General features: G+C 39.5%; 1 protein-coding gene and 1 pseudogene across 12 annotated transcripts in view; both read left to right on the forward strand.

Moving 5' to 3' along the window:
• Positions 1-4417: 4417 nt before the first annotated feature.
• FER (FER tyrosine kinase) overlaps positions 4418-27280 on the forward strand; it is a 461370-nt gene continuing 438507 nt past the window's right edge. For 4 of the 12 annotated variants that reach the window (XR_008502853.2, XM_063665119.1, XM_054489928.2 and 1 more), the window contains exons 1-2: positions 6518-7124; positions 26201-26381. The gene's annotated coding sequence lies outside the window, so the exon portion shown is untranslated. Of the gene's footprint in view, positions 6132-6517; positions 7125-16376; positions 18109-25625; positions 25766-26200; positions 26382-27280 lie in introns of those variants that run through there. The other 8 variants (XM_063665120.1, XM_063665117.1, XM_063665114.1 and 5 more) reach the window with 7 other exon arrangements.
• Positions 7226-27280, forward strand: part of LOC129036223 (probable serine/threonine-protein kinase PkwA) — a 36433-nt pseudogene continuing 16378 nt past the window's right edge.

Raw genomic sequence — 27280 nt, forward strand, 5'->3', positions numbered from 1 at the left:
AAACCTGGCCGTGCAACAGGCTCATTTACGGATTTTTTTTTTTAAGTCTGTTTTTATCAAAGCAATACAAGTGAAATGACATCTTCATTTATAACACTAAAAAGCAGCTCCCAGCCCCTAAACACTGTTACTCTTCAGTCCCCATCACCATCTGATAGTTGAACTCTCTTCTTAACACTGGTGTTTACCCTTTCTACCATGAAGCATGCTCACAATACTCTTCCTTGATTTTTCAATATTGGAAATTATCTGCTGACTTCCTACTATGGAAGAAGAGGACTTAGCTACCTCACATTACTTCTACTCAGTTTCCCTTGTCCTATAATAGAAACGACAGTATTATAATTTTTTATTTAATCAATTTTGGTGCTTAGATTAAGATAATTATGCAATAAATTTTAATACTAAGCTACATGAAATACTATGATTACATTTATAAAGTTTCTGTTTTTAAAATAATTCTTTCCGCCTGTGGTTAATAATTGCTCTATTTTCCATTTGTTTCATCTCTTTTATGCCTATCCAGAAGTCATCCACACATTTGGTCAGAATGGGAATACATCTCTCCATGTGATGAAATACATCAGAAACTCTATTGACCCCACTGTTTTTTCTCTTGGAGACATCAGTTCCAGAGATATCCATTCTCTTGCTTCAATCTACACTGGCTGCCTTTCAGGCCTGTGATACAACTGTTATCCTAGAAATTTCTTTTGATATCATCCTGGATGTTCCTCTTTCCTTTCTCCAATGTTGACTCCATGTCTTCATCTTCTTCCTGGAACAAGCTGAGGGTCGGGCTGCTATTTCTCATGGCCCAATAATGAGATGGAAATGAACAGGGAGGAAGAGAGGTTTTATTTCTGCATTCCGTTACAGGGAGAAGGCCTGGAAGTTATCGCCAGACCAACTTAAAATTACAAAGTTTTCCTGAGCTTATATACCTTCTAAGCTATATGTCTATGTGTAAGTGTGCATTCATCTAAAGACATCAGTGATTAACTTCTTTTAATCTATAACTAAGGTCTGAGTCCTGATGACCTTTCTCTGGAGACTCAGTAAATTTTCTTAATGTAAATGAGTCCAGGTACTGGGGTGACTACCCTTATCTTCTCTCCTGCTAAATCATGGAGGTTTGGGGAGTTCCTTCAGACCCCCAATAAACTTGTTTGTGGATGCCTGGGGAGTATCTTCAGATCTCCAATAAAACTTATTTAATCCTAAATGGGTCCTGTTAAGAATTTTGTTATTTTTGTCATGTTCTAAGGCCCAGGAAAGGCCTAGGCAAAACTCTTGGTGGGCTTTTCTTACATTTCAGCCTTTGTATAAGAGCACTGGCTTTTAATATTTAACTTAACCACTCAGTCAGTACTGAAACAGTTGTTATGGAGGCCTACGCTAGTGAGACCTGTCCTGCCACAATCTCTCTTATTTTAAGCCCTCTTTTTGGTGGAAAACACCCTTAAGTACCTTCATGAGAAAAGATTTCATAGAAAGAAAACTTTTTGAGATCTTGCATGTCTGAAAATACTTTTATTCTACTCTTAGACTTCATTGATTTGTTGGTTTTTATTGGGAATTCTAGATTGTAAATGATCTCTCCTTGGAATTTAGGATATTGCTCCATTTTCTTCTAGCTTTCAGTATCATTGTTAAGAAGTCCAATGCCTTTCTCTGTTCTCATGTCTGCTCTTTTGTCTGCATTCTGTTATTTTATCTGAAGCATTTAGGGAATTTAAAAAATCTCAGCTGTTCTGACATTTTAGGATTAAGTGCTTTTGTGTGAGTCTTTTTCATTATTTTGCAAGCCATTCATCAGATCCTTTTCAATCTGGAAATTCAGGTCCTTCAGTACTGGGAAATGTCTTTCTTTGCTAATTTTGCCCCCTCTCCCCGTCTCCTTTTTTCTTTCTATAGATTAGATGTTTGAGCTCCTGAATTGATCCTACATTTTTTTCCTCATATTTTCAACTGCTTGTCTTTTTGTTTTTCTTGAGACTTCTCAATTTCATTTTATCATCTGCTATTGAATTTTAATTTTTTTTTTAACTTTTCAAAGTTCGTTTCTCTCTCTGAATTTTTCTTTAGAAAAATAGCCTCCTGTTTTCATTTCTTTAAGGACTGGCAGAGCTTATTTTTGACGTGATTAGGCAGGGAATCTGTTCATTTTGGAAAATCCCCCCGCCCCCACACCCTCAGTACTCACTAGTTATAAAAATACTTTTCCTGAGGCAAGTCAATTTCCCTAAAAGGAATCCTCTAAGATCTTCTCTGAGGGACAGGAACCTGAATACAGTCATTATGGGAGCTTGGAGGATAAGTCTCATAGTTTAGTATGTAGACTTTCACGTATTCCCTTTACCCCAACGTGCAGTAGGCACTTTTCTCCTAGGTAATATTCAGCTGTCTCTGTATCTTCAAGATCAGAGCTTCTCTAATGACTCCAAGGAGTAAACCTTGTTGACTCTGGATTGTGGTAGATTAGTGTGTTAACCTAGCTGCTGGGTGGGGGAAGTGATCTTGGTGGGGGAAGTAGGGTCTCCCTACTCCTTTTACAGACTGTCAACCAATCCTGTTGTTTACAGCCTCTTTTCTCAACCATGCCCCCTCAGAGATCCCTAGGCCTCGACCTAGGCACTTTGGGAGGCCAAGAGAGGTGGATCACTTGAGGTCAGGAGTTCGAAACTAGCCTGGCCAACTTGGTGAAACCCCATTTCTAATAAAAATACAAAAATTAGCCGAGTGTGGTGGCACATGCCTATAATCCCAGCTGTTCAGGAGGCTGAGGCACCTGGACCTGTGTTTATGTTGTATCAAGGATTTTCGGGACAGAGCAGAGATAAATGCCTGAGTTCAACACACCATGTTGAACAATTCACTGGTCTCATGCCAAACATATAGACTTTCCTTAACTTTTTTGCCTTTCCAAGTGAGAATCTTTGGGAGTTAATCTGGGAGTCTATTTTTGTAAAGATCCTTAGGTGATTCTGATAATATCACACATATAAATTCTTTATTACAGCACTGTTACACAGGCACACACATTTTTCAGTTAACTCTGAAGCCACAAAGAACCAGGGATAAGGGGATGAGGAAAAGGACAGGTCAATTCTGAGAAAAGGCTGGGCATGGTGGCTCATGCCTGTAATCCCAGAACTTTGGGAGGCCGAGAGAGGGGGATCACTTGAAGTCAGGAGTTCGAAACCAGCCTGGCCAACTTGGTGAAACTCTGTCTCTAATAAAAATACAAAAATTAGCTGAGCGTGGTGGCACATGCCTGTAATCCCAGCTGCTCAGCTGGAGGCTGAGGCAGGAGAATAGCCTGAACCTGGAAGGTGGAGGTTGCAGTGAGATGAGATCACACCACTGCACTCCAGCCTGGGCAACAGTGAGACTCTGTTTTAAAAAAGAAATTAAAAAAAAAAAAATCTGAGAAAAGGATGGCTTAAAAAGGGACAGGCCTTTAGTGATCCAGGGGCATTTTGGAGAAGGCATGTCTTGATTACGAATGTTGGTGGATTTCTTAATGGAGAGCAGATCAGGAAAGCAGGAGAACCGATATTAATTAGAGTACTAGGATGGCCACCTGCTGGCTGGGAAAGATGGTTGGGAGATGGTGTTAATACATTTGACATCTAGTTTGAAGACAATAGATGTTTCCTTCCTTCAAGTCTACTTCATTTTCTTTTCTTCCCTCCGCCTCCAACTACCCTGCTATTTCCCTAACACAGATTCAAAAAATAAAGGAAACGATTAAGCCACTTTGAAAATTTGAAATTTGGAAAGCCAAAACAGTCCTAAAGAAAATTTCACACAAATGTGACCTCTAGGAACAGTATTCATTCAAGAGAACAATTTTCAAAAGGAAAAAAATATATATATCCACTGAAAACAAACACTGCAGCATGTATAGAATAAGGATAGATATGGTTTCCATATTGCATACCTCATCACAATCTCTATTTTAGGAGCAGTATATGTGTATGGTTAGTTATGAATTGTGGATAGGTATGAATTGTGGATTAGAAAGAGAGAGTCACAAATCAAAGGAGTTGGCAGAAAAGAGACACAGATGAAGAAAAGGAGGGAGGGGTAAGTATGGGAACTACTGAACTAAGATGGCACACAACCAAGATTCCTCTTGCAGTCTATACTTTTAAACAGGAAAAAAGGGAGGTGGAGAGATGGGGTGAGGCATGGATGGTGCTAATCAAAAAAAGTAAAAAAACTTTTCAATCATTTTTTATTACCCACCTAGGTTTGATGTCCTGCAGTAAGTAATGCTATTAGAACAGACAAAGTTTGGTATTCGAGAACATGGAATATATACTAAGGTGACATACAGTGTTTATTAAATGTGTTGCAATGCAATGTGATAATTCCAACAGAGGAAAAAAACGTGAAACATAGATTTTTGCCACATTCATTTACTTCAAGTATATTTTTTCACAACTGCATTTCCTAGCACAATGACTGGCATATGGTAGACAACTTTTAAGGTTTTGGAATGAATAGGTGAGAACTCAGAGAACAATTGTAGATATGGAAAGATTCTTACTGTTTTTCTAGATTTGGGTTCCTTAACACAAACACACACGTTGCGTATCAAACAGCTCTATTTCTACCATATCTTTATTGAAAGCTACTTTCTGCAAATACATAATAACGTATTCACCAACCACATCTTTCTATATTTTGATTCCCTTTGTATAAAGGTGGAGAAATTCTAAGGTTCTTGAGAAAGGTATTCAGTCATGAAGCAGTCTCCAAAGTTGTATTTTGGCATTACCTAACTAAATTTTCATTCATTTCATTCTTATTGACATTACATATACTATAACATTTGATGTTCACAGAAAATTAACTTCTATTTTAAGAAGTTTACTCACAGAACCACAGTTTGTGCATTTAACAATCACTATGAAATACATATGAAACATTAACCATCATTTTAGAGAACAATTTAAAAACTCCAAAGTAACTACTTTCCTTAACTTTGTCATCCCAACATTCTGGGTATAGGCATTGTTGGAAAAATATAATTAAAAACCAAAATCTCCCAACCCAGAAATCCTCTCCACAAACGTTAGTAGACAAAACACTTTTATTATTGAATAAGCATTAAACGAGACTGTGATGCACATCACAGGCAATTTGCTAAGAGATTGCAAAGACAGAAATCTTGCCCTTTTATAGACCCATTACATACACGTTTTCAAGATGAGCAATAACTAGTCCTCAAGTAAGAGGACCTGACATTTGTCACATATAATACATCTTTACTTAATAATTGGGGTGACCATGTGTTAGTTAATTGGTTTCATCCAGAGGAAAAACAAACTTCTCCTGTCTTTATGACGGAAGGTAGTTTTGCAACACGGAGCAAGTTGCTCACCGAAGTTAGGGTCCTACTCTCTCACAGAAACTGGGAGATAGGGAAGGATGCTACTCCCTTGATATGTGCAGCATTTCAAAAAAAAAAAAAAAAGGTCCAGAGACATTCCTGAGCATACAGTTGACAAGACCTATCTAGTCCTCAAATGAATTTATACACATTTCAAAGAGTTGAGAAAGTACTTAACAATTAAGAAAGTACTTAAGTTTTCTAAGACAAATGCTCAGAGAAAAAGGGACGGGAAATCTCATCTTCCATTTTCAATAGGGAGAATTAAGCCTCTTATTTACAATTTTTATGTTGGTTTTTGTTTCTTTAGCTTTAAAACAGTAGACTTAAAAAAAAGTCCAACTTAAGATTTATGTTTTTCTATGTGTAGGGCTGTTCTCTATGGTTAAATAAATAAACCTGCCTAGAGAAAATATTCACCACTCTTCTTCGGCTCCTATGTAACTCAGTTTTTGAAAGGGAGGGGAAATACCGGATTGACGCTATGTGGTTCAACCAATGCAAAAGATAACACCGCCTTAAAAAGTCTACTACAGGAACATGGGAGGGTCACACCCTCGAATAATGACGAATACCTATCCTACTGTTACTGATCACCTAGTAATAATCTTGTAGTTCACATTACTCATTTTTCACCAAATTCTTTTGGTGAAGGACGCTTCAGAAACGGCCATCACTGAAGAGCAGACCCGTTTGGGTTCTCCACGCATTCTAGACTCCCGAAGAGGTAAGAATTTATTATAGGGGGCCACTCCCAGGACCTGCTGTATGGTTTTAAACATCCATTACAATTCCAGCATTGAGTTTCTAACATTTTTAGGCAGGCTCAGGCACTGGGAGTACAGGATTGAAAGACAGTTCCTGTCCTTAAGGGACTCAGAGTAAACTGGAGTTGCTGAAAACCATTCTAAAGCAATCCACGTCAATAACAGATGCAAATAAAACGTGGGAACGTACAGGAAAAAGTGACCAATTCTGAGGCTGAAAAGTGCCTATTTTAGGGGTGGGGGCCTCGCGGCCCTAAAGCGGCTTCCCTTCCCAGAGATTTCAGCTCCGGGGATCGCCCAGCGCCCTCCGGGCACACTTAACATTTTAATCACGCCTCCGCCCCAACTCTCCGAATTCCTTTCCGGCTGCCGACCCGCCGAGTAGTCCCTTCCAGGCGGCCTCAGCTTATCATCGCCGGTCCGGCCACTTCCCGGCCGCGGCCAGGCGAGCCTCCCAAAGTTTCCTGTGACGCCTTCGTCCGTCTCCGGCTCCATCCCACCACGGCAGCCCAGGACACTCGCTAGGGAGGAGCAGGTTACCGAGGCGGGGAGAGCGGCACAAACGCGCAGACCTCGGGACTCCACCCGGGCTGGTGGGCGAGCCCAGAAGGCGGCGACCGCAGCTCCGCGCCTCCACTCCCAGGGCCCGCAGCTTGGGCTAAGCGTGCGCCCACCCAGCCTAGGGCCCAAGTCCTGCCCCTTCGGGGCCCGGGCCAATCGGCCGCTCCCCGCCTCCTGGGAGGTAGTGGAGGAGGGGGCTGAGGGCCGGGCGGCTGCGCCCGCCTTCCGCTCTTGCCCATTGGCTGAGGCCTCGAGGGTGCCCGGAGACCGGAGTGCAGCGGGATTGGTTGCAGAGGTTCGTGACAGTGGCGCCTATTGGCTGTGGCAGCCCCCGTGACGCGGGGTGGTGACTGGCTCCGGAGTCTGAGGGGCTCGGGCTTGTCAGGTTCTAGGTAGGTGCGTTTCGCGCCGCCGGCGGTAGGCGCTGTTGCCCGGGGCAACGCGGGGGGAGGGGGTGAAGAGGAGGGAAGGCAAGCCTAGAGCGGGGGCAACAATGCCTGCCCGCAGAGGGGCGCCCGGGATTCGGCCAGGGCGTTGGGGGCTGTGCCGAGGCTCTTCCTCCGCCGTCAGCCAGCGCCCCCCCCAACCCTCGTCCCTGGCTGCAGGGTCATCCGCCCATCCTCCCGCCCGCAGCGGAGCATTCCTGGTTGGGGCTTGGGCCGGGCTACACACCCAGCCCCACGAGGGCCGCCCCTCCCACCATCCCGGGACCCGAAGGCTGAGGGGGCGGGTGCCGGCGCGAAAGGGCTGTGGCGGGCGCAGTGGCTCCGCCCCGTCGCGGGGTCTGGGGGCTGGTGGGCGTGAGGCGGGGTGGGTGGGGGGACTGTGGGCACCGCCCAATCTTGCCTGTACCCGCACCCCTTTTCTCGGCGGCAATCATCTGGGCGCCGCCGTCCCGCTAGCGGGGCACCCTCAACCCCTGGTGTTCCCCCAATCCCTTCCTGCCTCTGGAGCCCCGCCGTCTCCCTTGACCCGCTCGGTCCTCCCCAGCTCTCCTCCTGTCACCTTCTCCCGCTTTTATCCCCCACCTCATCTTTCTCCTCTGGACTTGGCCAGAGGTGTCCTCCAAGAGCCTAATCGAGAGATAGATCTTAAGTGTGAAGCTGGTGGTGTCGTCGGTAATTTCTGCTCTGTGGTCTCTTTGCCGGTTAGAATTGGGGAGATGTTTGGAGGCACCTTCAGGGGTCATCTTTCTGCCTTACAGTTTCCCTTAGGATCTACTTTCTGAATACGCTCATTGGGTTGTGTTGGTAGGGGCAGGGTACTTCTTGCACAAATTGAGGACTGTACTATGAGGTGGGCACTTGGTACATTTGTGATTTTGCCATCCACTGTAGTGCAATCCAAAATCTAATAATTTGTTAAGGCTGGTAGCCTTACATTTTTTCCTCCGCCTTACGGTTAAAAAAAGAGAAGCTTTTTAACCTTTTTAATTCAGAAGTTGCATATATTAATGGTTGTCTCACTATCACTTTGACATAAACTGCTGTAGAGGTGTACTGCCATTTTCCTTTTCTCCAGATATTTTAAGATAATAAATTTCTCAGATGAGGTTACCATATATAAAAGTGTAATGGAAAATCAATAAGAGAATAGATCAAAACTATTTTAGTGATTAAAGATTAGAAAATACTTTTCAATTCATATGTGGAATGAGAATAGGATAAAAAAAAAACTATTGCAAAATCTATAGTGCAGTATTTGTAGTCCTGGTATATATACCTGTGTTGCCTTTAAGAAGACATTTGTGAATAGCTCCAGGTTTGTCAGTCGGGAAAGCAGAGTGTATCTTTTTGTAGTCCAGGAAAGCTTTTCTGCTAGTAGTTTTGAGCCAAGAGAATTATGCTTCCAAAGATGCTGGGAATATATTAAGAGAGTACATAGGCATACTTCTGTTTTCATCTTTGAAAGACCTTTAGTGAAGATCTGTTTCTCTTCTGCATTGATTGTTGACAGCATTAAATATACATAATCTAAAACTATGTAGTGTCAAGTTGATGCAGCTTCTGCACTACTTCAAAGGTTGATGTCTTTAGTTCAGAAGAAATAATTCAGGCTTTGGTAGACAAATCATTTACATTTCATCTTCGATGTAGATGTTACTGTAACTCTGGACCGTGAACATTTCAAATTTGCCAGTTTTTTCTCAACTATTTTACTATGAAAAATTTCAAACAATGCAGAAGAGTCGAGTTGAACCCACCACCTATATGTTTAGCAATAACGATTTCAAGACCACTGTTACACAGTAAACATTAAGGAATAGAGGAACTGAAATGATCAAGCTTAAAAAACCAGCATATGTAGCCGGGCGTGGTGGCTCATGCCTGTAATCCCAGCACTTTGGGAGGCTGAGGCGGGCGGATCACCTGAGCTCGGGAGTTCGAGACCAGCCTAACCAAAATGGAGAAACCTGGTCTCTAATAAAAATACAAAATTAGCCGGGCGTGGTGGTGCATGCCTGTAATCCCAGCTACTCGGGAGGCTGAGGCAGGAGAATCGCTTGAACCCGGGAGGCGGAGGTTGTGGTGAGTGGAGATCACGCTATTGCACTCCAGCCTAGGCAACAAGACTGAAACTCCATCTCAAAAAAACAAAAAACAAACAACCAAAAAAACCACAAAAAGCCTAGCATATGTATATACATGTATATGTAGTATACATGTATATACACACCACCAAATTATAAGGTGCTTATTTTTGTTTGTGAGTGGGAATTGTACTTACTAAAACTATACCAACTTAATTACATGAGACTACTCAAAGCAATCTTGTGAGTGAGGTAGGAAGTCATCATCTTTGTAATCAAGGCCCAAATAAGTAAACTGCATTTTGGTAATCAGACAAAAGGAAATCTGATGAACTTGTTATACAAAAAAAAGTTTTGCTTCAAAATTGGACTCCTGTGTAAATAGATTATAGTTTTGTACTTGATTTATAAATAAACATCTTTTGGAGGGAAGTCCAAGGGACTATCAATTATGTAAAATTTTGGTAACTTGATAAATTGGGTCAATCTTATCTCTGTTCATTTGGAATAAGAATGTATTTTTGTAATGGAAAAAGCTTACAAATATGAACTTTTTTTAGTAGAACTCTTTCATGGAGACTGAAGTAATTAGATTTAAGTCAGTATTTCGATAGGACTCAACGATCTTGGGTGTTGTCTCATGGTTCTGAGGAATATTTTGATATAAAACTTCAATTTATAGTAAAGGAATAAGTGGAAATGGGTATAAATTCACACATTTCTATATTTGTAATTTTTCTATACCTGGGAAATTCCTGCACACCTCTCTAAGTATTTGAATCTTGCTTTTTAGTTTTTGCATACCCTAAATCTGTTTTTCATGCTTACCTCATTCATATAGTAATTTCTTAAATATTAAGGGCTATGTCTCAGAATTTATAGATCTCTGGATTGCTTTATTACTATTTTTCCAAATTTCATTTGTGTTTGGTATGCTTATGTATGGTTAACCTATCATGCTATTGAGAGACTAGAGGAAACAATTAGGTCACAGTTTTAGAACTCTAGTTGTAGATTCAGTGAACTCAGAAACAATTGGATTTTTTAAAATCAAGGCTCCAATTTTCCCTTCCCTCCCTTCCTCCTTCCCTTTTTTACTCCTTTTCTTATTTTTGTTTGATTATAAATGTTAAATGCCTTACAATCAATTCAGAAAACTATAGAGAAGAAAATGAAGTCACTCATCATTCTACCATAATGATTTGAAAACTAACAGAAACTTTGATTTCTTCTGTAACACTCTACCAATTATTGGGATTTTATGGTTTTCATTTCAGTGTATCTGCATTCACATCAAAATTTGTTAAGAGTTCCTGAACTTGAGGCTGTTACCTTAAATTAGAAGAGGGCTCCTAGATCTGGGGGAAAAATGGAAAAGAATAAATAGAGGGCAGATTAGAGTCAGAACAGAGGAATTAGACCCAAGCAGTTACTTTTTCTTCTTCTGTAAGTATAAATATTTTAGTTTACCATATAAAACTGCTGTATGGCTGACAAAATATGAGGCCATATTTTTTCTTTGGAATTCAAAATATCTAGGTAAAATGAAGTTTTCTTGGTTCTTTTCAAGAAATAGTTCAGATTTCTTCATTTTTGGAGGATATTACATAATTCAGCTTTAAAAATTTAATGTCATGCATGATTTGGAATTATTTTTAAAATATTCATATCAGACAATTACTAATTTTTATTCATCATCACCATTCATTATAAACTTGATATTGTCACTTTTTTTAGTAGGTATTAAAAGACTGGACATTTTATGTAGGTGCTCCTTGCTAGGTTTCAAAGTGTAGTGAAAAGAAGAGCCATTTATTTTAGAGTCAGATAATCTGGGTTTTAGTTCCAGTTTCTGTTCTGTGGGATCTTGGACAAGTTATTTTATCTCTTTAAGTCATAATTTTCTCATCTATTCAATAGGGATAGTAAAATTGCTGCACTAGCTTGTTACATAGAAGAAATGAGACAATGTAGGTAAGATTTAGGACGTGTTCAGCTGACTTTAGGAAGTATTCAACTTCTGTATTCAGTTCTTTACATGATAACATTGATTTTATCTCTCCTTGTATTAATGTGTTTATTATACCATCCACAAAGTCCTTGTTTCAGACATAAGAAATTAAAATATAATTAAATTTACTTAAATTTAAATTTACAATAAATTTACTTAAGTTGAATGACATTTGCATTTATACAAATAAATAATTAGAAATAGATTAGCTGTTATTTTTATAAATCTTAGATTATTGTATCTCGGTAGGGATAATTATAAATTTACTTTAAATGATTTTTAACTCCAAAATACCTCCAGTTTGTCTGGATTCCTGATTTATTTTTCTTTTTCCCTAGATGATCATGTGTTTTTGGATGGTTGCCCTAAATTCCTTTCATTTAAACCACAGGTATTAGCTACATGTTACTGTCTTAAATCTCTCACTAGTGCCCCCGCAAACACATTTTCTCAATCTGTTTAAAATTTAAACTTTATTTTTAAATTTAAGAATACCCTTATTTGTATATTAGTTGTGTCTTTTCCACCTCCTACTGAAACATATGATTATTTTTTAAGGAGCAGTATTTCACAGATATCCCTATTTCAGATTGTGTGTTCTGTAAATATAGGGTTCCGATTCTTAAAGAACATACAGTTTAAATGGGCAGACCAGCTTATAGTTATTCTGTGTAGAGAAGCAAGCATTGAACTGAGTTAGGAGTTGAACTAGAGTCCATATGGTCTCATCCAGCAGTAAAACAGATTTTTGTGATCCAAGTCAGTTTTCTTATATTTTTTCCCATCCGGGTACAAGATATTTACATGTGTGACATATTCCACGGTGCAGTTTTCTAGCATGCGAGCTCTAATTCAGTCTCTCTCCTATTCAAGAAAGCATATTAGAATGCAGATGATTGAGAGTGACATCATTATGTGTATAAACTTGAATCTACTCTGATTTGTTGGAGAAAGTGATTCATTAAATGTGGGCTGGGTGCAGTGGCTCATGCCTGTAATCACAGTACTTTGGGAGGCTGAAACGAGAGGATCACTTGAGCCTAGAAGTTTGAGAACAGCCTGGGTAACATAACGAGACGGCACTCTACAAAAAAGTTAAAAAATTAGCCAGACGTGATGGCATGTGCTTGTACTACTACTAAGGAGGCTAAGGCAGGAGGATTCCTTGAGGCCAGGAGTTCAATACTGCATTGAGCTATGATTGCAGCCTTGTGCTTCGGCCTGGGCAACAGAGTGATTCCCTGTCTCAAAAAAAAAAAAAAAAAAAAAAAAAAAAGAGTGTGTAAGTATTGTTAGTAACAAATACTGAAGACATACCTTACAATTCTGTAGTTGGGACCCAAGTTATTTCCACATTTTCCTGAAGTGAATGCCCCTTTAGTTTTTCTTATCATTCTTATAATGCTACATAAGAAAATATTATTACACTAATTTTATGTCATTAATAGAGTCCTATATTTAAAAGTTAGAATAACTTAATGAACATGTAAAAATATTTGGGTAACAGTACCTCAGTCTGTATTGTGACTAGAGTAACACTAATTATTGTGCAAACATTGAAATTAGTTTTCTAGTATAAATCATTTTACTTGCAAAAAGGCTATTTCTATATTGGGACTCATGGTTTTAAGAGAAGTGGAAACAGTACTAGAATTTTTATTTTCTAGGCACTTAGAATATAAAAAATGCTCTTTACATTGGTTCAGTCAGAAAAGTATCTTTGCATTACTATGAATAGAGCTTAATTATAAATCACTCATCCTATGTGGAAGTACCACGTATAATATACAGTTCTAAGTGAAGACTTAGTAGACCTTTGATATTTCCAAGTGGTATTTCCTGAAACCTTTGTGAATCTAGGCTATAGCCACCTCCGTAAAATGCAGTCAAATTTAGTGGAAAAGTTTAAGTGATCCCTTCAGACCCGTACAATCCGGTAAGTAGGACTCGAGTCATTAAAGCTATTAATTTTTTTGCTTCTGAAATGAAGACTAGACAACTTTGCATTACATTATTTGTATACAGGCAAGGTTCTTATTCTTGCCCCTTGTATCCTATAGTTTGCGGAATAAAAGAGCATTTCTGGCTTAATCACAAAGCTTCCTGCGTTGTCACAAGGTTTAGTCCTTGGTCGCTGTAATGCTTTTCTGTATGCTGCTGTTTCTTGGATGTTTTCTCCTTGGAGTTGAATGCTTCTGTAGTATGTGTCCTTTCTACTCTCTGGATGTCTTCAGCTTGGGAGACTTTCCCAAGCTTCTGTGGATTGATGGAGCTCTCTTGTTAATTTCACATTCTACAAAGAAAAGTGCATTTGACTCTTCTAGCTGTGTTCAGGTTTTTTTTGTTGTTGTTTTTTGAGACAGAGTTCCACTCTTGTTGCCCAGGCTGGAGTACAATGGGACAATCTCGGCTCACCACAACCTCCACCTCCCGGGTTCAAGCAATTCTCCTGCCTCAGCCTCCCGAGTAGCTGGGATAACAGGCATGCGCCACCACGCCCGGCTCATTTTTTTGTATTTAGTAGGGATGGGGTTTCACCATATTAGTCAGGCTTGTCACAAACTCCTGACCTCAGGTGATCCACCCGCCTCGGCCTCCCAAAGTGCTGGGATTACAGGCATGAGCCACAGCGGCTGGCTGCAGTGTTCAGTTTTGATAACAAATGGGTCAGTAGCCACCCTAGCAGCTATACCACATCTTGTTTTATGAAAATATACAGTATTAGCCGGGCATTGTGGCTCACGCCTGTAATCCCAGCGCTTTGGGAGGCCGAGGTGGGTGGATCACCTGAGGTCAGGAGTTTGAGACCAGCGTGGCCAACATGGTGAAACCCTGTCTCTACTAAAAAAAATACAAAAATTAGCTGGGCGTGATGGCACGCACCTGTAATCCCAGCTACTTGGGAGGCTGAGGCAGGAGAATTGCTTGAACCCGGGAGGTAGAGGTTGCGGTGAGCCAAGACCGTGCCATTGCACTCCAGCCTGGGTGACAAGAGCGAGAAACTCCATCTCAAAAAAAAAAAAAATAATAATAATAAATACAATAAAAAGAAAATATACAGTGTCTTGACTTTCTCTTGAATTATATTTCTTTTAGAATTACATGCTTTCTATGTACGTTCTTATATAGGTTAACCATTATTTAAATTTTCACTAAGGTTTTACAAACTTTGCTTTACTAGGAGCAAAGGAAACATTTTCAGGCATCACCTTTTTTCTTTGTTTCAGTATAGAAGTGTGTGATGGACTTTGCGATATGGAAAATCCAGTCACTATCGCGTTTCCTGTCCATTCTGAATCTACTCCAAATTTATGTATTTGGCTAAGTACCATTACTTTGTGATGCCTGTTTACTTTTAATATATTTAATAAATTTGCTATAGTAGAGTAATTAAGGGGAACTAAACAATGTAGTTGTTTCAGATAATTATTCATGATAAAATATAATGGTAATATGTAATTAATTATAGGTCAATATAACTTATTAATATACTATATAATTAATGATAGATCAGTATTTCAATTATTTACAAGCATTTATGTTGGGGATGATGTATAAGAATCTTTATGTAGATTTATATACAATAGAAACTTTTTACAAAGGAAGAAGCCAATTTCTTTCTCCTACACACACACACACACACAGACACACACACTTTTTGTTTTGTTTTTGTATAGTTCTTTTTTCTCTCCTCCTCAACATTTTAACCTCCCAGGTAGAGACAGTTGCTGTCAATATAAGTCTTAAGTCTTTTAGTAAATTACATGGCTTCAGATATAATGGTGGGGGCACTAACATTTCTTTAGTGCCTGCTAAAAGTGCGATGCACTTTTGTACATTTCTTTTGAATTTATGAATTTGATGGCTTGCATGTTCTTTTTGTGATCTGGAACCAATTTTAGGTCGTATCATTTATCCAAGGAGACCCAGTTATAAAATGATACTGGGATTTGAACTTGGGTGTTTCATACTCTAAACCTGAAATAAATGTAAATGGTAAAAGTCTAAATATAGTAAACTATTAATGGTCCTGGATTTAATAGAAGTTTCATTTATTTGGGAGCGACTCTAAAGGTCTATGTGGAAATAGTTGCAGTTTTGCTGAGATTACTTCCTCCTATTAGAAGCAAGACCCTAAGATATTCATGCTCCTGGCTAACAGTCTTGTGTCTATATCTTGCTTTGGCTTTGTTCTGTTTGAGTTTGTCCTATACTATAACTTCTGTGAAGTTATAAAATGTTTCTTTGTAAAAAAATTTGCTGAAAAAGAAAGCCAGCTGCTAGAAGTGGAGAGAGAATAAAGAGGCCTGAGAAGGTGGTGGATCTTAGCTAGAAAACAGACATTTTTGAATAAGTTTAACAACGGAATGTTGAATTCAGTGAGTCTTCGATCTTGGTGCACATCAATCCTCCATGCCTTAGAGGTAGAAAAAAGGTTAATTTGTGAAACATTTTCGTTGAGTGTTCCAGCTCTGTCAAAAATTCTCATGGTCTTTAGACAGACTTCTTGAAAATGTCAGGAATCTTACGTTCATAAATCGTGTTCTCCATCCCTTCTGTCCCACCCTCAACAATAATATTTGAAAGGAATTTGTTTATTAACAGCTACTACTTTTCTAGAAGTTAATATAGTTCTGACAAATATCTTAAAATGTTAACATAAACAACAGTGTCCTAACTTCTGAGATAATAGGGGTTTGCTTTGGTGACTATTTCACAATTAATCATAACAAATATAGGAGCTAGACCTTGGTGGTTGCCTGTTTTAAGTTTCTGATTTCTTTTCTGTATTTTGGAGCCTGGTTTACCCTGTGTCTGGAACTGGCATTCTAAGATCTAAATATCTTAGCTTGGAGATACTTGCTATTATATACAGTAATATCATGGATTTTGAAAGAGGATGAAGATGGTGAAGAGATAGGCATGGCCTTCAATTTACATTATAAAAATAATGTAGAAATGTTCTATGCTTGACAAGAGGCAAGCTGTTGCAGGAATGGGACAGAAAGCAGGAAGGGATGTGATTCTTCCATTTTCGGTCTTTCTACAGATATTACTAGAATACACACCCCATGTGAGGATTTAGCTTATGGGTACAGATAATTATAAAGCATAGAGAGGCTTCGGACTGTTTTCCTGAGAGGGAGTATGGTGTGGTGAAAAGAGCAAACCTACCTAGAGTTGAATCTGTACTCCTAGTAATAACTGTATGAATTTAGACAAATAATTTAATTCTTATAACTTTGGGATTTTTCAAGTTCAAACTAAGGGTGATAATACTAGAATTTTCACGATTCTTAAGTTGCATGAGACCAAACTCTGCTCATACTTAGGGCACTGAAACTAGAAGTATATTCTCTTTAGGTACAGATATACTCTCATGTAGGCCTTCTCCATGTGGAGCTCTGTGACATTTCTTTCAGTTGGGTTCAGGAAGCCAAACATAAAGACTTCTGTTTTCCTTAGTTCTAGCAAAAGTTCCAGGATTGTGTCTCGTTGAAGGATTCCAATCATTTCTCCATCCATGATCCCGTTGTCACAGGGATGATGTATGATGATAGGCCATATCTGGATTAGGTGCTAACTACTGGAACTAGGAATAGGAAGTGTGGTCAGCTATGTCTAAACCTTTTGGCCTGAGAATCACAATGGTTAGAATCACTGGAGAAAGGAGAAGATACTGTGACCCTGGAAAGAGGGAGTAGATGCTGGGTGAGCAAAACGCATTTACTATAGTCCTCTAGCATGCATACATGTCCTCCCTTGTATACATGCCCTTGAAAAAAATGCCCTCACCTATTATTGTGTAAATTTTTTGCTTATAACTTTCGATGCATTTACCACCGACTGTCCCTCAAGAAAAGAAGACAACTAAGAGATTTGTTTAAGTACTGCATCTAGCTTTAAGACTAGGATCTCTGGATAATTTCTTTAGTTCTGTTTGAACAGACTGTCTCAGGGTCTAGCAACTTGCAGTTGACCAGTATAATTAATTATAGTAAGGCCAGTTTTCAGTGATAGAAGGAAAAAAGCATGTGGACAACAAAAACCCTTAATTGATATCCTACTTCATCACTCTTAAGTTCTGCCTGCTGTAAAGTCCTGGACATGGACATAATTCAGGAAAGTGCTTAATCACTTTATAACAAGGATGGCCTTTCCCCCAGTTTCCAATACGTTGTTCTCATTTCTGTCTGAGACCTCATCAGAATAGCCTTTACTGTTCATATTTCTACCAATATTCTGTTCATGGCAACACAGGCTTTTTCTAGCATTCATCTTCAGAACTGTTCTAGCTTCTACCCATTACCCAATTCCAGAGCTGCTTCCACATTTTTAGGTATTTGTTATAGCAACATGCCACTTCTCTGGTACCAGTTTCTGTCTTAGTCCATTTTGTGCTTCTATAACAGAATACCACAGACTGGGTAATTTAAAAATAATAGAAATTTATTCTCTCACAGTTCTAGAGGCTGGAAATTTCAAAGTCAAGGTGTAGACATCTTATGAGGGCCTTCTTGCTGTGTCCTCACATGGCAGAAAGCCGAAGGGCAAGAGAGGGATGAACTGTGTGTCCTCACATGGCAGAAGAGAAGAGAACACATTCCTGCAAGCTCTTTTTGTACCAGCATTAATCCATTCATGAGGACTCCACCATCATGGTTTAGGTTTAGGTTTGAGACCTAAACACCTTCCAAAAGTCCACACCTTCCAATACAATGACCCTGGGGAAGTTTTCAATACATGAATTATGGAGAGCACACATTCAAACTATAGCAACTGGAAGAGAGAAAAAGGGGAAACAGCCTACAGAGATATCTCATCCATAATACAGGTATATTTCACTGGATAGATATGACAAGGACTTTTTGCCCTGGCGGTGGAATAAGATTTTTGCTTAGCCAATATGGCAGAATGGATGTTGCGTTAGCAGTCACAAAAACAACATTACTTTTGTACATCTCCATCAGAGTTTTTGGGTGACCAGGTGCATTGTTGATGATCAATAATATTTTGAAAGCAGTCTTCTGTTTTTTTTTTTCTGGGCAGTAGGTCTGAACAATGGGCTTAAAATATTCAGTAAACCATGCCGTAAACAGATGTGCTGTTATACAGGCTGTGTGTTTTCATTCCTATAGCACAAGCAGAGTAGATTTAGTATCATTCTTATGGACTCTGTGATATTTAGAATGGGCAATGAGAGCATTGGGTTCAGCTTAAAGTCACCAGCTGCATTAGCCCATAACAAGAGTCAGTCTGTCCTTTGAAGCTTTGAAGTCACGCATTAACTTTTTTTCTGTAGCTATGAAAGTCCCAGATGACATTTTCTTCCTATATAAGGCTGTTTCATATACACTGAAAATCTGTTGTTTAGTGTACCCAAATTCATCAGTGATCTTGGCTAGAGTTTTGGTAACTTGCTGCAACTTGTACATCACCACTTGCTGCTTCACCTTGCACTTTTATGTTGAGATAGCCTCTTTCCTTCAACCTCATGAATCAGTGTCTGCTAGTTTCAGAGTTGTCTTCTGAAGCTTCCTCACCTCACCCAGACTTCATGGAATTGAAGAGAGTTAAGGCCTTGTTTTGGGTTAGGCCTTGGCTTGAGGGAATTTTGTGGCTAGTTTGACCTATCTAGACTACTAAAACTTTCTTTATATCAGCAATAAGGCTGTTTTGCTTTCATGTCATTTGTGTGTTCACTGGAGGAGCACTTTTAATTTTCTTCAATAACTTTTCCTTTGCTTTTACAATGTGGGTGTTTGGTTCAAGAGGTTCAGCTTATTTTGGCTTTCTTTTCTTTTCTTTCTTTTTTTTTTTTTTTGAGATGGAGTCTCGCTCTGTTGCCCAGGCTGGAGTGCAGTGGCATGATCTCGGCTCACTGCAACTTCTGCCTCCCAGGTCCAAGCAATTCTCCTGCCTCAGCCTCCTGAGTAGCTGAGATTACAGGTGCCCACCACCACGCCAGCTAATTTTTGTATTTTTAGTAGAGACGGGGTTTCACCATGTTTGTCAGGCTGGTCTCGAACCCCTGACCTCGTGATCCCCCCGCCTCGGCCTCCCAAAGTGCTGGGATTACAGGCGTGAGCCACTGTGCCTGGCCTGTTTTGGCTTTCAACATGCCTTCCTCACTAAGCTTAATTTAGCTTTTAATTTAAAATGAGGGATGTGCAACTATTCCTTTTATTTGAACACTTAGAGGCCTTTGAAGGGTTATTAATTGGCCTAATATCAAATTGTTGTGTCTAATGGAACAGGGAAGTCCAAGAAGAGGGAGAGGGAGTAGAGAATGGCTGGTCAGTAGAGCAGTCAAAACACACATAACGCTTATCAGTTAAGTTCACCGTTATATATGAGTGTGGTTCTTGGTGCCCCAAAACAATTAAGATAGTAATATCAAAGATCACTGATCACAGATGACCATAAAAGATAATAATGAAAAAGTTTGAAATATTGTAAGAATCACCAAATGTAACACAGATGTGAAATGTGTATATGCTTTGGAAAAATGGTGCCAATAGAGTTGCTCAGTGCAGGATTATAATAGACCTTCAATTTGTAAAAAAGGGAATATTTGTAAAGTGCAGAAAGTCGAAGTGCAATAAAACAAGATATACTTGTCTGATTTATGAGAACAGCAATTTACCAGCTATTTTGCTTCTTAAGAATTGCTGTCTTCTTACCCTACAGTAGAGGATTACCAAGTTTCTTCACTTTTTATTATTGACTCAGTCCCACATTTTAGAAGTGTAACTTGTATTGCCTTATTTCTAGTATAATTATTATTATTATTGTTTTTTTTTTAAGATGGAGTCTCACTTTACCACCCAGGCAGGAGTGCAGTGGCACGATCTCAGCTCACTGCAACCTTGGCCTCCCGGGTTCAAGCGACTCTCCTGCCTCAGCCTCCCAAGTAGCTGGGACTATAGGTGTGTGCCTCCACACCTGGCTAATTTTTTTTTGTATTTTTAATGGAGACAGGGTTTTACCATGTTGGTCAGGTTGGTCTTGAACTCCTTACCTCAGGCAATCTGCCTGCCTTGTGGTATAAAAATTTTTTATATTTGTTAGGCTAGTTTTGGATGCCAGTGGCAGACACTATTTAACAATTTAGTCCTTCCCATCTTTGTAAATGGCAGCTCCATCTTTGTTTTCGCCCTGACCCCAGTGTGAGCAAAGTTATCCTTGATTCTTTTCCTTTAGTTCTTCAACTTAGTCTTTCAGCATACTCTGTTTTCTTCAAAGAAATACCTATAATCTGACTTGCTGTCACCACCTCTACTTCTATCATGCTGGTTCAGCAACATCCTTTTTCTCCTTCTACATGATTCCTAAAAAGTCTCCCCACTACTACTGTTGCTCTAAATAAATAGCCTATATTATCCTTTTTAGACATAAGAGATCATGTCTTTTCTTGCTCAGAATCTTTCAGGGGTTTCCCACATAAAAGCTCAAGTCCTTAAAATGAGCTGTAGTTTCATGGTCCTGCTTTCCTTCCTTCATGCAGGATCTTTCTCTGAACTAGTTCTTCTCTGAACTGTAGTTTAAAATGGGCCATGGTTTTGTGGTTCTGTTCTCCCTCCCTCATGCGGGATCTTTTTACTATTTTCTCCACCATTCACTGCACACAGGCCTCCTTGTTTTTCCTTAGATAGACATTTTGTACTTTCTATTCTCTCTGCTTAGAATGCTCTTCTTCCAGATAGCGGTTCCTTCAGCTAACCATGTGACTAACTTCCTTATCTCCTTCAGGTCTTTGGTAAATGTCACTTTATCTGTAAAGTCTTTAATCACTCAACATAAATTTGAAATCTCCTACCTACTTCATACTTACCTTTTTCTGCTTTAAAAAATAGTGCTTATTACTACCTAACACTGTGTATTTTACTTATTTTGTATTTCGTTTGTTTCCTCTCTCTAGAATATAATCTCCATGAAGGCAAGAATTTTTACCTGTTGTATAGGAAAACTCATGGCACACAGATAGCGTAGTAGGCTTTCAGCAAATATTTGTTGAACGAATTAATAAATAGGAAAAAAAATGTGTCATTGCCTCATGTAACCATTAACTCTGAAACTCTGAAGGGACTGAGAATACCCTGTTTGCAAACAAGCAAGTTACCTTGCCATACTTTTATATAGATACATTAATAGAAGAGCCCTGGGTCAGAGACTCAGAGGGTTTATTACAGTAAAAGCAGTGGCCAGAGAAATATCTTCGTGCTAGTTCTCCCTGCCACATCTCTGTGACAAAGCAATGTGATGAGGGCCAGATGTTTACCTACACATGCAGCAGATTTGCATCATAGGAGAGGAGCCTTGAAATGAGGAGACTCCAAGTTTATATAGGGTGTTGGCACATCTGCCATCCTCCCCTGCAGAGCGAGAGAGAGATTACTCATTAAGCACATCGCTTCCAGAGGAGAGGGAGAAGGTATCTTTAGGTTTCTTACCCTAGAATATAAGTAAATCTTTCCAGGGAGGGGAAGGAGAAGGCTTAATTTCTCCAAAGCTCTTTGGAGTTTTCTATCTTTAGGGAGATACTATCTCTAGCTTCCAAGGCTGTCTGTTATGCAAATATCCATTTGTAGTACATTTTGGTCAGAAGATTGTGTGCAGGAACATGAGAAATGCAGAGTGAATTGTTTCCCAGCAGTAATTCTGAATTCCAGCAGCTATATCTGTTTACATCTGAACTCATATTTAGGGGCAAAATATTTTCAGACATTTCTCCGTTTCTCTTCTCTTGGTTCTTTGTTTGGGTTGCTTGATTGTCTAATAGGTACTTATCATCATCTTTCAGTTTAGCAACCTTGGCTGAAAGATGACTTTCCTTCCTGATTAGCTTCTGCAAAAATGTTGGGATTCAGTATTATCTGTCCAATTTGGGTAACATACCTATTCCTGAACTACTGCTTGCGAGAAGGAATATGCTGATTTCCCAGACCTGGGTTATGTTCCTACCCCAGAAACATTAGAGTGCTGGTGATCAATGCCACCCAAACCACGTGGATTGATGATAAGAGAAGGATAGTTCGGGAAAAGAAGATTAAGATGCTGCTACCAACAGAAGGGGAGATAGATGCTTCAGAGTAAAAAACAACACAGATCTATTACTTACATGCACATGCAACTCACAATCTTCTTAAAAAAAATAGAATCTTACTGTATATAAATATATCTACTTCATTTTTTTTACCTACCACATATCATGAACAAGAAATTTTCTTTGAAAACAATTTTTTTAAATTTAATTTTATTATTTATTTATTTATTTGTGAGATGAAGTTTCACTCTTGTTGCCCAGACTGCAGTGCAATGATGCCATCTTGGCTCACTGCAACCTCTACCTCCCGTGTTCAAGCGATTCTCCTGCCTCAGCCTCCCAAGTAGCTGGGATTACAGGCATGCGCCACCATGCCTGGCTGATTTTGTATTTTTAGTAGAGATGAGGTTTCTCCATGTTGGTCAGGCTGGTCTTGAACTCCCGACCTCAGGTGATCCACCCGCCTTGACCTCCCAAAGTGCTGGGATTACAGGCATGAGCCACTGCACCTGGCTGTGGAAACATAATTTTAAATGGTTGTAAAATTATACGTAAATTCATTGTTTAAAATAAATATTTAGTTTATCAGAATTGGATTTTGAAAAACTAAGGGGATATTTATTAGAGAAGTGGGGAGAGTAGAGATGGGAAAGACAAGTAGAGCCAGGACTAGGGTAAGGCAAGAGAGTTGCCTAGGACACAGAATATGAGACATAATCACTTTTAGGGTCATGCAACTGTAGGGTGGCACTTGCATGATCCTGAGAGTCTCTCCTTAAATTTTGCACCCCAGGTATTTCTTTTGCATCATCCTAGTCCCATTTGTGAAGATAAGCATATTTCAGGGAATAGGAACTATTTTTTGGCTATGAATGTGAGTTAGAGATGAAAGTATGTGTAATTGAGGAAGTTCATGGGGAAGATTAAGGTGCATTAGAAAGCAGTCATTATGCATTTTCAACTGTTATGTATGGAAACCTTTGCTGAGTCTGGTGAGCATGATAATACCTTTGAAGTAACACAAGGAATATAATTTTCTTGATTCATAGGTTTATAGTAGTTTGAATTTTAAAAAGTTCCATTTAGAGATGCCACCAAAAAAAGTTGTTACTTTTAACCCAAATCTTTTCAATATCAAAGAAAAATGCTTTTTGTTTCATTGAAAAAAATTATAGAAAAGACTGAGTTAGAGATTGAGACACAATACATGGGTCCTTTGACTAGCTTGCTTTCTTTTCTCTTTTCTTTTTTTTTTTGACAGGGTATTGCTCTCTTACCCAGGCTTGAGTACAGTGATGTGATCACAGCTCATTGCAGCCTTGACCTCCTAGGCTCAAGTGATCCTTCTGCCTCAGCCTCTTGAGTAGCTAGGACTATAGTTGGCTAGCTTTCCTGAGCAAGATACTTGACACTGCTCAATATTGGGCATGGAATCTCAGTTGAATAGTTGTCTTTCTTGAACTTAGGTCTGTGGAAATAACCATTTCCATAGCAAAGTGAGAGACCAGAACAGGGAATTCTAAATAATGCAACTATCTTTGCTGATAGAGAAGAGAGTTTAAACATTTTTCATATTAATTGGATGATCCAGTAATTTTTGGGTTTGTCTTTGGAGTGGAATTGGATACATATATAATGTGTTTTGTTCCTCAGAAAGCTGTAGGAGTAATACTGTTTACTGAACTATACCCTGGGGATTTAATTAAAGATGATGGTTGAAAGCAGTCAGAAGTGAAGTCATGACTGAATTTTTTCTTTTTTTTTTGAAGCAGGGTCTCACTCTATTGCCTAGGCTGGAGTGCAGTGGCACAATCATTGTTCACTGCAGCCTCAAATTCCTGGGCTCAGGTGATCCTTCCACCTTAGCCTCTCAAGTAGCAGGGACTACAGGTACATGCCACCACGCCTGGCTAATTTATGTATTTTTTTTGTAGAGACGGGCTCTCACTATGTTGTTCAGGAGGGTTTGGAACTCCTGGACTCAAGTGATCCTCCTGCCTTGGCCTCCCAAAGTGCTGACATTACTGGCATGAGCCACCTCATCTGGCCATCATTAAAATTTTATATTTAAAAATAATTTTGTCATGAATTTTATCGTTTTATATACCAACTCTTGTTGAAAGCCTTACTTTACACCAAAGTGTACAAATCAGAAGAAACCATAATTCATTTTGGAATTTCATTCATTTGGTATTCACTTGTTTGATGGCTACTGTATTCCAGGTACTATGCAAGTGGCTGACTGTGTTAAGATAGAAATTCTTGTCTCATTCATGTCACAGTTTTATGGAAGAAGAGAAATGTATTAACACTTTAATTACATATAGATTAGATTTCCAACCAATTCTAGCTTTAGGAGCTTTGCTATATCTAGAAGGGAATAAAATGCTTTTCTAGGGGCGAAGGCACCCTTTGGAAATGGTTAAAAGATTAGAAAAGTAGACTTGGAGAATATGCCTGACATACTGTGTTTGATCTGTTTCCTGACCAGAAGGAAAGGAATAATCTTGTTGGTAACATTTATGGAATGTCATCTGATTGATGTGAAAGTCAAGGCAATAGGGGAAATGATGGAAAACAGAGTAGGCAAACAAAAAAGAAGAGCTTGGAAGAAGGGGAGAGCTTATGATAAACCAGGAAGCTGGGATTAAAAATAGTATGGCACAGGCAAAAAGTGAGATGTTGTGACAGGGCTATAAACTACATATATTGACATCAGTGATAAAGGAGAGAGTGACCAAGAAAACCTCTCAGAAGAGTTCACAGTTTTCAAGGACTGAAGGGAGAACAGCCAATTCAAGGATTATACTTTGGCATACTAAAGCCTATGAGGCAGAGGCCAGGCGCAGTGACCCATGCCTGTAATCCCAGCATTTTGGGAGGCCCAGGTGGGTGGATCACCTGAGGTCAGGAATTCGAGACCAGCCTGACCAACATGGTGAAACCCTGTCTGTACTAAAAATGCAAAAATCAGCTGGGCATGGTGGTGCATGCCTGTAATCCCAGATACTCAGGAGGCTGAGGCATGAGAATCACTTGAACCCAGAAGGTGGAGGCTGAGTGAGTCGAGATCATGCCAGAGCACTCCAGCTTGGGTGACAGAGTGAGACTCCATCTCAAACAAACAAACAAGCAAATAAATAAATAAAACATATGAAGTGGAGAAAGTATGTGTTTGCTGGGGGAATCCTTCCCAAACCTTCCCCAGCCTTTGAAAAAGTTTTTCTTATGTACTTAATTACTACTTTAGGCTGTAATAATATTTCAACAAGCATAATCACTGGCTTCTTCTGATGGCCTTTCAGACTTTTTCGGTTTTTGAGACAAAGTCTTGCTCTGTCATCCAAGCTGAAGTGCAGTGGCATGATCATGGCTCACTGCAGCCTCAACCTCCTGGGCTCAAGCAGTCTTCCCACCTCATCTTCCCAAATAGCTGAGACTACAGGTGTGTGCCACGATGCCTGACTAATTTTTAAACTTGTAGAGACTAGGTTTCACTGTGTTGCCCAGGCTGGCCTCGAACTCATGTACTCAGGCCATCCTCCTGCTTTGGCCTTCCACAGTGTTGGGATTACAGGTGTGAGCCACTGTGTCTGGTGTGTTTCAAACTTGAAGTTAGTTTTATGATGTAAACATGGAGAAAAACATGAATTACCTCTTGAAAACTGAGGGAATAGGTTGGAGGAGAAGGTAACAATACATTACTGTTTTGGAAAGTTAGAGAAAGATAGGGGAGGGAGTAAGCAATGGATAGATAAGTTAGGTAAGTGTAGCATTCTTATTTTTAACGTAGCAATTGTCCTAAGCTAAGCTGTCACAGTTAATTTCCAGGAATAGCCAAGTATACTGAAAGTGTACATTTTTATCTCTTTCTCTTTAGAGAACAGTTCTGACTCCTTGAATTTCTTCTTGAAGCTCATGTTTTTTGGCTAGACCTATGACCATTTTCGCTAGACTTCACTGCACGTTTTCTGAAGTATCTTCTTCGTCCCTAATGTGTGGCACCTCATCATGGACACGCTACTTTAGCTAAGGCATGACCAGCAATGAACAGTAGTAAGGTAGGATTACTTTATTCTTCTTAGTAAGTTACTAAACCATTTTTTATTTTGGGTCTCTGAAATTGTGACTTGTCTTGATTTTGTAGTATTCTTTATGTTAGATTATTCTACTGTCTATGTAGGCTATTACCATTTTATATTCGTGTTTATTTATTTTTTGCTTGTCATCTATCCCAGTGATTTTACCTCATTTGTGACATAATTATTTTTCTCAGCTAACACTTATAATTAGCAGAATCCCAATCTGTATCTCTTCCTCAATCTGTGTGCCCACCAGTCCTATATTTTCAACCATTTGGCACCAAACTGAACATATCATATTTTTCTTCTCAAATACTTGCACTTTGTTCTGATTTCTGTATTTCCGTTAATAGCATTATTAATCTCATTGTCTAATATAATCATATATTCATTGACTATTTCATTAATTCATTTGAGGTACATTGATATTCTTCTAAGTATCATACAGTGTGCTGCCTCTGAGGATGTAATGACGAATACGCTGAATGTTCCATCCTTATTTCCATCCTTATATTCTGGGGGAGGGGACAGGTTAAAAATAAATTGACAAAACAATTATGAATTATAATACAATTTTTTTTGTGTGACAGAGTCTGGCTCTGTCGCCCAGGCTGGAGTGCAGTGGCACGATCTCGGCTCACTGCAACCTCTGCCTCCTGGGTTCAAGCGATTCTCCTGCCTCAGCCTCCCAAGTAGCTGGGATTACAGGAGCTCACCACCGCTCCCGGCTAACTTTTGTATTTTTTTAGTAGAGTCAGGGTTTTGCCACATTGGCCAGGCTCATCTCAAACTCCTGACCTCAGATGATCTTTCTGCCTCGGCCTCCTAAAGTGCTGGGATTACAGGCGTGAGCCACTGTGCCCGGCCTTATAATACAG

This window comes from Pongo pygmaeus, chromosome 4 (genome assembly GCF_028885625.2).
Source record: "Pongo pygmaeus isolate AG05252 chromosome 4, NHGRI_mPonPyg2-v2.0_pri, whole genome shotgun sequence".
Classification (NCBI taxonomy): domain Eukaryota; kingdom Metazoa; phylum Chordata; class Mammalia; order Primates; family Hominidae; genus Pongo; species Pongo pygmaeus.